Source organism: Cheilinus undulatus, linkage group 8 (assembly GCF_018320785.1).
Source record: "Cheilinus undulatus linkage group 8, ASM1832078v1, whole genome shotgun sequence".
Taxonomy (NCBI): Eukaryota; Metazoa; Chordata; class Actinopteri; order Labriformes; family Labridae; genus Cheilinus; species Cheilinus undulatus.
This window is the reverse complement of record NC_054872.1, coordinates 8189172-8201558: the sequence shown is the minus strand read 5'-3', so window position 1 is coordinate 8201558 and position 12387 is coordinate 8189172.

Sequence of the window (12387 nt, the reverse complement as noted above, 5' to 3'; positions counted from 1 at the left end):
TATTTTGAGAAAAAATCTAACTTGTTTACACCGTCTTTCCCTCTCTCAAAGTCTGTCCATTATGTCGATGCTCAACTTCTCCTGTGCACTCGCTCAAGTCGTGCAACGTGTTACAAATGTGCCACAAAGTCAACCAATCAGTGAACTCAGGGGTGTTAAACTCTAATGGGCTGCTTCAGGTCCATGAGATTGCAGCATCCCAGAGGTACAGTATGTCTAACCAACGAAGACGAGAAAGAAGGGAATCATAATATTGTAAACATTACAATCCCGGCTGCTAACAACAGAACGTATTCTGAGCAAGAGTGAATCACTAACTTACATGTGGCTGTGGCGTAACATTTTAGTCATGCTCAAAAGACCAGCTGTAGTTAGCAGTCAGGACATCTGGGATAATGCAATCTAATTGGAGCCGAAGCAGCCAATCAGTTTAAAAGGTTTCCCATTGGTTGCTCATCAGTTAGAGACAAATATAATACCAGACATGAGCATCACTATCTAAAATCTGACTGTTAGGTGACATCGATATTCCCAATCTTAATCTCCCGCACCATTAATCATAACCAGTCTTGAACTTCCTGAAAACTGCAAATTCTTTCACATTTACCGCACATTGGACCTCGTCGAGTCATTTTGTACATGCACTCTTGTATATCTGTTAATGCATAACAGCGTTAAACTCCATAATCCTCAGACTAGGCACTCTGGAGCTGCCTCCTACTTCACAGTCCTGGCTTACAGGCCACACTGGTGTAGATATTTAAACATCGATATTCCCAAACAATACTTTTGACAAAAGCTTCCTGTTTAAATTCAAGAAAGTCTGACCTTTGACAGATCAACATCTAAACAGAGTACCAGCACACCTCCTCCCCTGTGGCTCGTTCAAACAGACACTTTTGTTACAACCTGCGTTGCACTGGCCAATTAGTAACCTGTTAATTGGTGCAGGTGCATGTCTGAATCCATGGGCATCGTTATTTATTAAAGCATCTCTGCAGACCTCCTGCTGACTGAAATTAGCCCTCTTTTTGGCCAATGGCAGGTCTCAGGTGTGGGTGTTGCAGCCCAGACGTGTGCCTGCCAGTGTTGGTGAGAACATTGTAATTAGTCTGTGGCTCTAATAAGTCTCTCTCTCTCTCTCTCTCTCTCTCTCAGTCTGTCTGTCTGCTCGGTCTCTCTCACCAGCTGCCTCTCTCCTCTGCCCCCTGCTTTGTCCATCTTTCTCACCTCTCCTCTCTCTGTCTGCCTTTGACAGCTGAAACATGTCCAAGGCTCTGCTCCATTCCTCAGCTTACATCTGTTTTCGTTGATATTTTTCCTCTCACATCATCAGTTATATATTCCCTTTTTTGGTACAAAGACTGCATCTGTGTCTTTGTAAATTAAAAACAGTCTGATCTGGTCAAAATGTGCCTGTCTTATCAACATCAACTTGATCAATCAGATTGATAAACTACAGTTCTTGACCCAGTGAACAAGCATCGGGGGGAACTGATGGGAACTGAATATGTGCATTTTTAAGTTTTAGCCAGACGACCACAATTATTCAACTTTAGTAACTGTTCATAAATGGACCTGCTGGTCCTCATAAGGTTCTTGTTGCTCAATCTAAACTCGGTGTAAACTGGTAATCACCTGTAAATTGTGGTTCTTGACATTTCTTATACCAGAAGTCAATTTTCAGGGTGTTATACCTACATTTTTGGATTTCTATCAGTTTTTCTATGTATGCAACAAGGCAGATATCAAAATACAAACAGACAAAACAATATTCTGAGATAATCCAAAAGCCTGTTGTTCTATGATATAATACAATCAAAATGTAATTTTTTCTCCCATACTAAGATTTAATATGCAACTAACTATTATAAGGTCCTCATCTTATGTGTTTTTCAACAAATTCAACAATAAGTCATTCTATATTATAACCTACATTCAGTCAGGAATACCCTCATCATACATTTAATCATTTTATTACGACATGCATCTACAGTTTAACTTGGCGGCAGAGGTGTCAAGTAACTAAGTACAAATACTTCGTTACCTTACTTAAGTAGAAATTTCAGGTATCTATACTTTACTGGAGTAATTATTTGTCAGCCTACCTTTTACTTCTACTCCTTACATTTTCATACAATTATCTGTACTTTCTACTCCTTACATTTTAAAAATAGCCTCGTTACTGCCATTTCATTTCAGCTTGTTTTCATTCTGGCTTGGCATCGTTCAAAAAATAATAATAAAAACCCAAAAACCTATCCAGAGAAATTGCGCCATCAGGATAAAGTAAATTTGATTGTGGTTGGATGAGAGGTATAAACGTAATACCATTCTGTTACCCTATTGGTGTAAATGTCCCAACCAAGCACCAGCGAGGAGTTTGATAGTACATATATATGGTTCTTTAATGTATTTGCATTGTACTAAAAATGCGTTCTTTTTTACTGGACATAAATGTGTCTGAAACAGGTGCATCCCAAATTTTTCAACAGTAAACATTTTAATGTAACATTATAGTCATAATGGCCTTTAGAAAAGGTACAGTACAGTCCATAATAGGCAAGAATAGATTATGCTTGCAGTGTTTCTTGATGACCCTGATGGAGGCCACAAGCTTAAATGTGCCTGTTTAAAGAAGTTATTCCCTAAATGTCTATTAGTAAAGTTTTCAGTTTCCACAATGGCACAGCCTGTCACAGGACAGATAAGCACAGTATGGGTGCACATCTGGTTTGTGCTTTTCAAAGAAAAAGCCTGGTTTAGCATTTCTTTGGAGAAACTCCCATCATTTGTACACCCCAACAGAAGGGTGCAAAAAGGTAGGGAAGTGCAGATCAGTTATTTTGATACCTCTCCCAACCTTCGAAACACACCTTTATTTATCACGTTTTTGTCTCGTGTTTTATTAATCATATTTTCTCTTATGTTAGTGTTTGTCACTCTGTTTTCATTCTCAAAACTTAATAAAAAAGATAAAGACAGGTGTTGATTGAACCAGAGTCACAGTTGGCCTGTATGTAATATTCTTGTAAAACATAAAAGAGAGGAATACCAGTGAAGTCAGGGAAATGGGGGAGACAAAATAAAAGTGATGATGAAGTAAAAGAAAAAAGTCAGAAGCCAGAGGATGAGAGGTAAAGATGACAGCAGACAGCAGATGGGATGCAGAGGATCCACTTTTTCTTTCTGCTGCAGAGCAAGGACAGAAGCTGGACTGGAGGGTGACAGCAGCAGCCTTCTGCCATCATCATCATGCCTGCTGTCAGAGCAGCATCACTACAACAGTCATCAATTCTCTCTCTCTCACTCGAAAGCCTACAGCTCAGTGAAGTCTTTTGTCGGGTGTGTGTGAGTGACTGGTGGAGAAAACAAGATCAACTGAGGTTAATGGACACACTGTAGGAAAAGAAACACACAGGGAACCACTACTGCTTTTTGCAGGTTTCAGAGCGAACTTAAAATATGAAAATAATAACGTAACTTAAGCTTAGTAGGCAGGCGCTGTCGTAGTTTATGAATGGTGGAGCTAGTTGGTGGATAAAACTTACGCTGAGGCCGGTCGGTTGGGAAAAGTGCAAAAACATCTTTGAAAGCTTTCAGTGCAGCTCTTTTGCTCTTGTTTTAATAGATACATGTGGCCCAGCTGCCACTAGACTATGGCTACATCCGAATAATAGCTACACCAGCAGCAGCCATTGTATATACCGGCTTACAGTACCAAATCCCCCTAGTAGGTGTTGCAAACTCATGCCAAAGCCGGTTGGGAGAAGAGCGAAATCATCCTTTCCATCATAAAAAGCTGTCAGTTCATTTCTCTGCTCTTTATGTGTTACATTAATGTGGTCCAGTCCTGATATAAATGTAGCTATATTTGAGCTACATCTGAGCTAAACGCTACCCAGGCAAACTTAACCCTGTAGCTACTGCCTCCTTCTCCTTAAATCTGTCTGATTAAGACCTGACACAAACATTTTAGATTGAAGCTGTGTAAGATAGGGTTGCCTGATGGCAGAAATTAAATCTGGCTTATCCGGTTGCTTTGCAAGATCAATTCTATAGTCCAAAATTACAGGAGTTAGCCGTGAGAAATAGCAGAACGGGAGGTGGGCAGGCAGTAGTTTCAGGGCTGCAGATTTGGGACCATAGAACTAGTTTTTCACAACAGCGCCACCCAGTGAAGTGGAGGAGCACTGCAATTAAACAAGTTACAGCAGTTTGAGGACTGTAGATCCAGGACCTGTGTTTTTCACTTGAGTTGACAACTTTGATCGGCTAAAATTTAAAGTTGACTTAAAGTACTTTGTTAATGTTTTAAGTGTTTTTGCCTTAATTTTATATCACTGTTTTTGCATGTTTTGTTGTTTGAGGCAACAGACTTAAGAAATTCAGGAGAGAGCCTGAATGAATCATGATCGAGAGAAATAAACACAGGGAGGCTGTAATTTGTCCCTCAGAGTCACTGCACTTGTAATAATCACTCAAATTTCCAAAAGCGCATGGACTTTTTGTGACAGACTGTTTATTTTTTTATTCTGTAGACTCAAAGTGAAGGAAGAACAAAAACGTTAGTCATTTATATTTACCGTGTTAAATAAAAATCGTTGAGTTTTAATTTATGATTAGTTTTCTCTTTTGTCTTAGTTGTCCTTTAACTTTTTTTTGTTAAAGTGACATTGCTGCATCACACGTATTCTGTCTGTGCCTTGAAATTTTGGCTTGATCTTAGGTGTGCCTTGGGCAAAAGAATTGAAAACCACTGAACAACACAAATGTGTGCAAGCAGTGTCCTAGTTCTGCGGTACCGAATCTGCGGCTTGCAAGCCTGCAGATACACCCTTCTAAAAAACATGGGAGAAACCCGGGAAAAAGGGGAGTGTTGGAAGGGAAGCATTCTCCTTTTTCACCATTTTTTACATTCAAAGTCAGATAAAACATCAGTGGGCAAAAGTAACACGCCTTTAAACAGCACTGTGAACTGGGCTACAGAGATAGCCAGTGGAATGAATGGACTTGTACTGACAATCCTCCCTGCATAAATAGAAACAAGGGGTTATGCAGCCATAGTAAACTGGAGGAAGAAATCATTAGAAAATGTATGTATTTATGTATAGCGAAGCTTTCTTTCAGGTGAAGGTGTGGCGGTTTCTGTTGAATCTTGTAAGACGACAAGTTGTGATTTCCATCCTATTTAATTGAATGGTCCTGTCTGAACAAACAGCCTGCTGGGTTCACAAATCTGTTCTGTCGAGTATAAGGGTAAGAGAGCAAGCTTGTTTCCGGGGTGAAGCTAACTATTCCATATCACTGGTGGCACTTTACATTTTTAAGTGTTACTACTTTCATCATGAGAGAGGGCCAAACCTTTCCAGCACACAGCGAGCACAAAGAAGGGCCTCTTCATGCCTCTCCTCTGTATTCATTATCTTGTTCTGTGCTCTAGGAGTGTTGTTCTGTGTTGTGTCGCTGGGCTCGGCGCTCTGCCGTGTCGCACCGAGATGTGTTGGTTGTGTACACTTCCCTCCTCTCAGCTGCGTTCCCTATCACTAATGCAACAGACATTAGCATAGTGTTTGATGTCGAGTTAGGAGACATTTAGATGCTCTCTGTTTAACAACTGTGTCAAGTGTTTGCCGCGTCTATTTACTTCTAGAACAACATCAAACAATGCACACACAGGGCCACGATGACGCCCCGGCTGTGGAGGAGGATGAGAGGAGAAGAGGGGGAGGAAGGGAGAGAGTGAGAGTAATAGAAGTGGGAGAAGAGTCCTCCATCTCCAGCGTCCTTCTGTGCCAGGAATGAGCAGAGCTGTGAGGAGCCATGATGTCCACTCAGGTCTTCATGTATAGATTCTACTGCACCCAGCAATGCTTTGTTTCTGTTTATCCACTTAAACTTTAAATTCATTATCAGCAGTCAGTGTGCATTTATACATGTAAACAAGATCAAGTCAAACTTATAAAGATGAAAAAATGCCCCAGTGAAAAGATGAGCACTCAGAGAAGAGGCTTTAAATCCCAATTATGTTCCTTTGTGCTATTAATAAGATACACCACCACTACATATGGCACAGCCACTTTTACTCAACCAGGCTCTGTTAACCAGTGATTCTCAACCAGGGGGTCGGGATCCCCTTGAAGGTCACAAGAAACTGAGAGGAGGTCACCAGATGCCTTCCTAAAAAAAAAAAAAACATGATTACCTCCACCAAGGAGGTTATGTGATTGGAAGGGTTTGTTAGTTTGTTAGTTTGTTTGTTAGCAACATAACTCAAAAAGCTATGGACATATTTTGATTAAACTTTCAGGAAATGTCAGAAATGGCATAAGGAAGAAATGATTAGATTTTGGGAGTGATCCGGATCACCAGGAATTTTTTAAAGGATTCTGTACTATTGGGAGATAGAGCTAATGGCCGAGGTCTGCACTCCCCGGGTGCTTTTCTAGTTTTAAACAATATCAAATTTTATATTTTACCTATTTTTAAAAAAATGCATGCATAAAATTTGTAAAATATAAAAATGAAAAACCTGGTCATTTTATGAAATTTGCATCCTAATCAGACTAATTTTTAAAAATCCTTGATCCTTAAGGCACCACAGCTTTTTCAAGAAAATATTCAATTCTTATATCAAGATTTCAAAGGCTGTAGCTTGAAAGTTGTTAGAAATAAAGGCATACTGTAAATGACAAAAATCTTCAGTATGACCCCAAATTTGAAGTGGAAGTAAATTCACTCATCTAATTTGCATATTCTGACATCAACTATGAACACCACTGCTGCCTCCACCGCCATTGGCTGTGCGTTTTCTCCCAAGGCTACTACCATGTCTGCCGCTACCTCCATCACTATTTGCTGTGCTTTGACCACCCCTGCTAGCCCCACCCTCTCTTCTCGCACTGACTACAACCACTACTAACACTTCCTAGTCTCCTCAACTGGGTGTGCGTCTTTCAAACTCTGTATACGCCAAAACTTTGAATAGAAACTCACCCACAAATGCTGCTCGGATTTAAGTTACTCATGTCCGCCATCTCCTGGTGTTAAGTACTAACAACATTAGGAACCATATTTGCAGCTACAGCCTGTTTAATTCAGCAATGTTGCTTGTCACAATTTTGCAACTTTGGTGCTTAAACAGTTAATATATGAGTCTTCACATGACCACTCTTGAATGTGCATGACTGTGTTCAACTAGGCTTCAACCAAACTCAGGTACAGGGGGCTCCCTGGCCTCTGGTACCTTTATTTTGGGGGTTGCTGGCTGAAAATGTTAAAAACCCCAGCTGTAAATTTTAGGAACCCTAAAGATTAGTCAACAGACAACAAATAAACCGTGATTTCTAACACATACCTGTAATCCAGCTCCTGCATTATCTTGTTTGATGAAGCACAGGGAGGTGCTTTAAAGAGAGCTTACGTTAATCAGGGATTGTGAAGCAGGTGTATTTCAGGAGTGCCAAATACGGTACATTTCCCTATGGGCATGTTTCAGTAAAGTCCAGTTGTTTTCTAGCTCTAAGAGCATGTTTCAGGGGAAGTGACATAATGGGGGATGGGGACAGTAATGGGGAAATTTTGGATTTAATAGAAAATCTGTACATATTTATGATTTTGTTATGGCTCTAGTTTCGAACCAGTACACCCAGGAAGTCTTCTGAGAGGGATCAAGGACATCCGGAGCAATGGTGTGGCGTGCAAATCAATACAGACAGACACACACTCTGCTGATTACAGTCCTGAGATTTATTGATAAAAACAAAATCCTGTTTTTCCGTTTAGTGAATATGCTTTATTAGGTGCTTTTTATATCAGAGTCCTCAATTCAAAACAAGACGTAGAATTTAGGAGGTCATGAAGGTGGGTGGGGCTGAGCAGTGCTGGTCTTAACCATAGACTGTAAGAATTGGACACTGCCTGTGTGGCGTCGGCCATTTGATTAGGCTCCATATTGAAATCACTGAAACTTTGGATGAACCTAATGGCAGAAGAGACCCGCCCACTGAGCTCCACTTCCTGTCAGCTAAGCTATCACCAGAGCTAGCCTTCTGGTTGACAGATAGGCAGCACTGCCTATGAAACAATCAGACCCCCATACAGTGTGAGCACATGAAGACATTAGCTAATGAGAGACGTTTGTTTTTTTAAACCAGTTTATTTCTAGTGCAAAAAAAAACTTTTTAATGTGTGTTGTGTATGTGGCTTCCGGTGTTTCTGCAGCCAGCCTCAAATGGACATCTAATGTATTGTAATTTTTTTGTACTTCCACATTAGCTTTATTTTTCAGGATTGTAGGTTGCCACTTGGTCTTAACTAGTTGGAAATGCTGAGTGTGGAGAGTTTCCATGTTATGGAGGGAAGTTTGGGCGATTAAACTCGTAACTAGTGGCAGCCTCATGATAAGACTCGTTCACTACAATTATAAAATTTAAGAATTCATCTGTCTTTGAAAACTTTAGGAAATATTTCAGATGCTGTAAGACCTCAACTTAATAAATAGGAAAGGCCATCTTTAAATTTAACACAGGTATTTCAGTGCAAAAAAATGTACATATAGTATCTTTAAATTGAATTCTCAATTGTGTAGGAACAGGGACTGGGAAATCAATATCTAGATTATATCACAAAATGTCCTACCGCAATTTTCAAATTGCAGACGGTGCAATATTTCTTTGACCCGAATTGTGTTTCATAACACCTGTACCATACCTTTTTTGATGCAGAGATGTTATGCTCTGCATCCGAGGTTCTTTCTCGAGGATGTCTGCTCCCTCGCCAGCAGGATGGATGACGTGAGGATGCGGATTTCTAACCACTGCTTGGACGACTGTGTTTGCTGCAACAGAGGAGACTGCCAAATGTAATTTTGTTGTGTTTTTACAATGCAATGACAATAAACGACTATCTAAAAGGTACTAGATTTACAGTCTTGAACACTCTGCTTCCAAATTTCAAGCATTTTCCCTCGTCCAACTCTGAAAAAATACAACTGATTCACAAGTATGAGATGAACGCTGCTGCATCTGTGCCCTGGCTTAGCCACTTTGCAGTTATATTGGGGATTTATTTGCAAATCCGACTCATAGCAGATAAGCATCTAATCACAAACACTGGAGTTTGTTTCTGTGCTTTGTTAGCATCCTTTTGATTTTACATGACTGCCCGAATTAATTGTGACTGAATTTATATCTCGACAGCTTAATGTCAGAAAGTGCATTTTGTGTTCAGATTTTACAGGCATGTTAAAGTGTGTTTCACTGGCATTAATGTGAGTGTGAGCTGCAGTGAATTTTGTGTCTTTTTGCATGTTTCTTCCCTCCACTGTGGAGATTGAACAGGGAGATAAAAGCATCCAGAAGAAGACGGATGGCAGAGTGAAATAAGATGGAGCACTCTGTGGAAGAATGCTGATAAGAGTGAAAAGGTAAACAGCAACACTTGTCTTTAACGCCAACCCCTCAGACTGGGACAGGAGGAATTTAATGGAACCAAGAAAGGGATTGGGGGGGGGGGGCTGAAGACGCTGGCTCAGTGTTTTTGGTGTTAATGCTGCTGAGTATTTTTAACTTTCATCTTTCATCATTGTTCATCTTCTCATAGACAATGTGTGTGTTGCAGACAACCATTAAATGCACATAGAAATGTCAAATGTCTTAAAAAGCTTGTAAAATATCAACCCTGTGGTGCACAGTAAAGCTCTTCACATCCTTTTCTTCAGGATGACCTAGACTTTAAGAATATGTCTACAGTAATGTCAATTCAAAGTTATGGGACTATAAAGACAAAACAAAAAACTATTCTTCAATTTAAACTCAAAGATTTTTTTTGGATTTAACACTGAACAAAGGGTTTGGGTTTTTTTTTTTTTTTTGCACATACTTGTTCTCCAATCTCTCTGAAACCAAATAATAATAATAATAAAAAAAACATTCTGTGACAAAAGGTGTTCAAAATATTCTCATTTTTTACAAAAAAAAATCATCGTACTTTTGGGAATTTTAGTCATTATTTAAAGCATTTCCTGTCTGCAGTGACTCTGAGGGCCACGTCACAGCCTCTGTATGTCTTTTTCATGTCGATATGCCTATCCTTCATCATCACACGGGACGACAGAGGAGGTGATGTCATGAGGATAATAACCTCACAAAAATGACTTCTACTAGACTATTACACATTGTCTAGTACTCTCTAGTGGAGAGAGTGAACATTTATAAATCTTTAGTCTTAAATAGGTTGCATACCAGTGAACTGAACCCGTACCGTCACCACAAAACTGAGGTAGGAACCAAATGGCGACCTTTGTGAACGTTTTTTCACCCATATTACCTATTCATCAGTTACCTTTTATTTGCTGGTGAATAGCCAGTATTTCAAGGGTGCCCAAAGATGGCCCACAGTCCGACTTTGATTGGCCCACTGCAAATTCTAGAAAACAAAATCTAATAAGGCACATACTTGAACACGAAGCTTGTGCTTGACTGTTTTACGTCATAGTTTGTAAGTGTGAAAATTTTGTGTTTTATAATGGAATGATGTAACAAGGTTAAGTTTGGCATAGTTGGCACCCTACCAGAAATAGTGGTCAAGGAATGTACTTTTATGGAACTGAAGTGGTCACATGGGGTGACTCCCTGGATTGGGCGTGAAGTGTATAAATGACTGTCAGTGTGTGCATTCTTTGTCTTTTGGCCTGTGCATTTGTCAATGACCGCAGCTGCTACAAAGTAAAACTCTGAGATATCCCTAGTCTTTCTTATCTCTGTGAAGTTTCTGAATCTTCCTCTCATGCCAATACATTTATTTTCACATAACGTAGTTTCATCACAAAACAGTAAAACCATGCTAATTCTGTAAACAAACATCTTAACAAGAAGGATTTCTGTATGTTTCTTGTAACTAAACTCAGACAGCACAGTACATGGTAAAAATATTGGCAATCAAAATAATAATACCTTGTTTTCTAATTCCCTGACGAGTTTCAGCAGCAAAACACAGTACCAATAATATTCCAGGGGTTGAGCCAGTGGCAGCTAGGACCAAACAGGGCCCCTTGAAGTCTGATGTGCATCCACAAAAACCTAAATATGAATGCTTATTTGCCTTGTCAGCTATTAAATTGAGCGTTAGTGTTAGTTGGAGTCAAGCTCTGCCCAGATCAGCTGATCTAATGCAAGCCCTCATTAGCTGACAGCCTGTTGATTTGCTCTAATCACACTATTGGCCAATCACTCTCATGCTGCTTAAACTGCTCTTGCCTGGCTACTCGCTGCTGCTCTCTCTGAAAGCTGCTTTTGTAACCCTCCTCCACCCCAGCTCCTCCTTTATGCTATATCTGCATAGCTGCAGATTATGTTTGTCTCCTGACTGAAGTAGCCAATTAGGCATACTCACTAAGCATATCTTAACCTGAATTAAATTGGTTTTACAATATTTTATATACCTCACCTTGTGGATATCAAAGTTGTCCTGACATCCTTTTATATTTCTGTATGTGGCCCTGGATAAAGTTTGGACACGCCTGCAGTATTCCCGTTTCAGAAACACCCATAACCACTTTTGTTAGACGCGACATAAAGTGTTACTAACAATGCTTACTAGCAGCCAGTAAAAAGCATGCAAAATGACAGTGTGTGTTTGTGTGAGTGTGCGCTGTGGAGCATCGCCCTCTGAATCTCGACTTCCTGTATAACAATCCAGCAGAGGTGTGCAGCAGCCAGAGGCCTCTTTTCTTTGATATGAAGAGCATCCGAAAGGTCTTTGGCTGGAGGCTGATATATGTCAATCACCTTTTTTCCGCTCTCTCACAGCAGCGGCGTCCTTTCTGTCTCTCTCACCTACAGCGAATTCCTCCCCACCACTGATAACACTCCAAATAACAGGTGAGCGACTGCTGGCAGAAAGGAGATTGCCTGACCTTATTGTTTGCCTTCGCCTCTTCTTTGTTCTTCACAAATAAAGGGTTTTTTAATAAACTGAAAGGTCCTCCGACGTGGCCCATAGAGAAAATGAAAGGGGGCAGTGAGGTATGGTACAATGTGGCGGGAAAAAAAGAGCAGCTCATCAGAAAATAACAAAGGTGCAAGTTAAAGATAAGGCTCCTGTCAGAGATTAATCCAGGCCTGCTTGATTGTTTTCTTTAATACCAGACCTGCTACAGCAAGCGATAAGTTTGCTGAGTAATTTGGTTTTCTAGGGGACGGTCTGCGAGTGGGTGGCTGGGTGCTCGAAATAATATTCAGGTGTGCTCCATAATTGATTTTTTTTTTTCACGCCTTAGTTCTCTAAAGAAAAATGAGATGAAACTCAAAACTGCTTTGACTTGCCTTTCTGTTCACCACATTCCCTCTCTCCTTTCTTTTCTCCCCCTTTCTGCTCTCTCCTCTT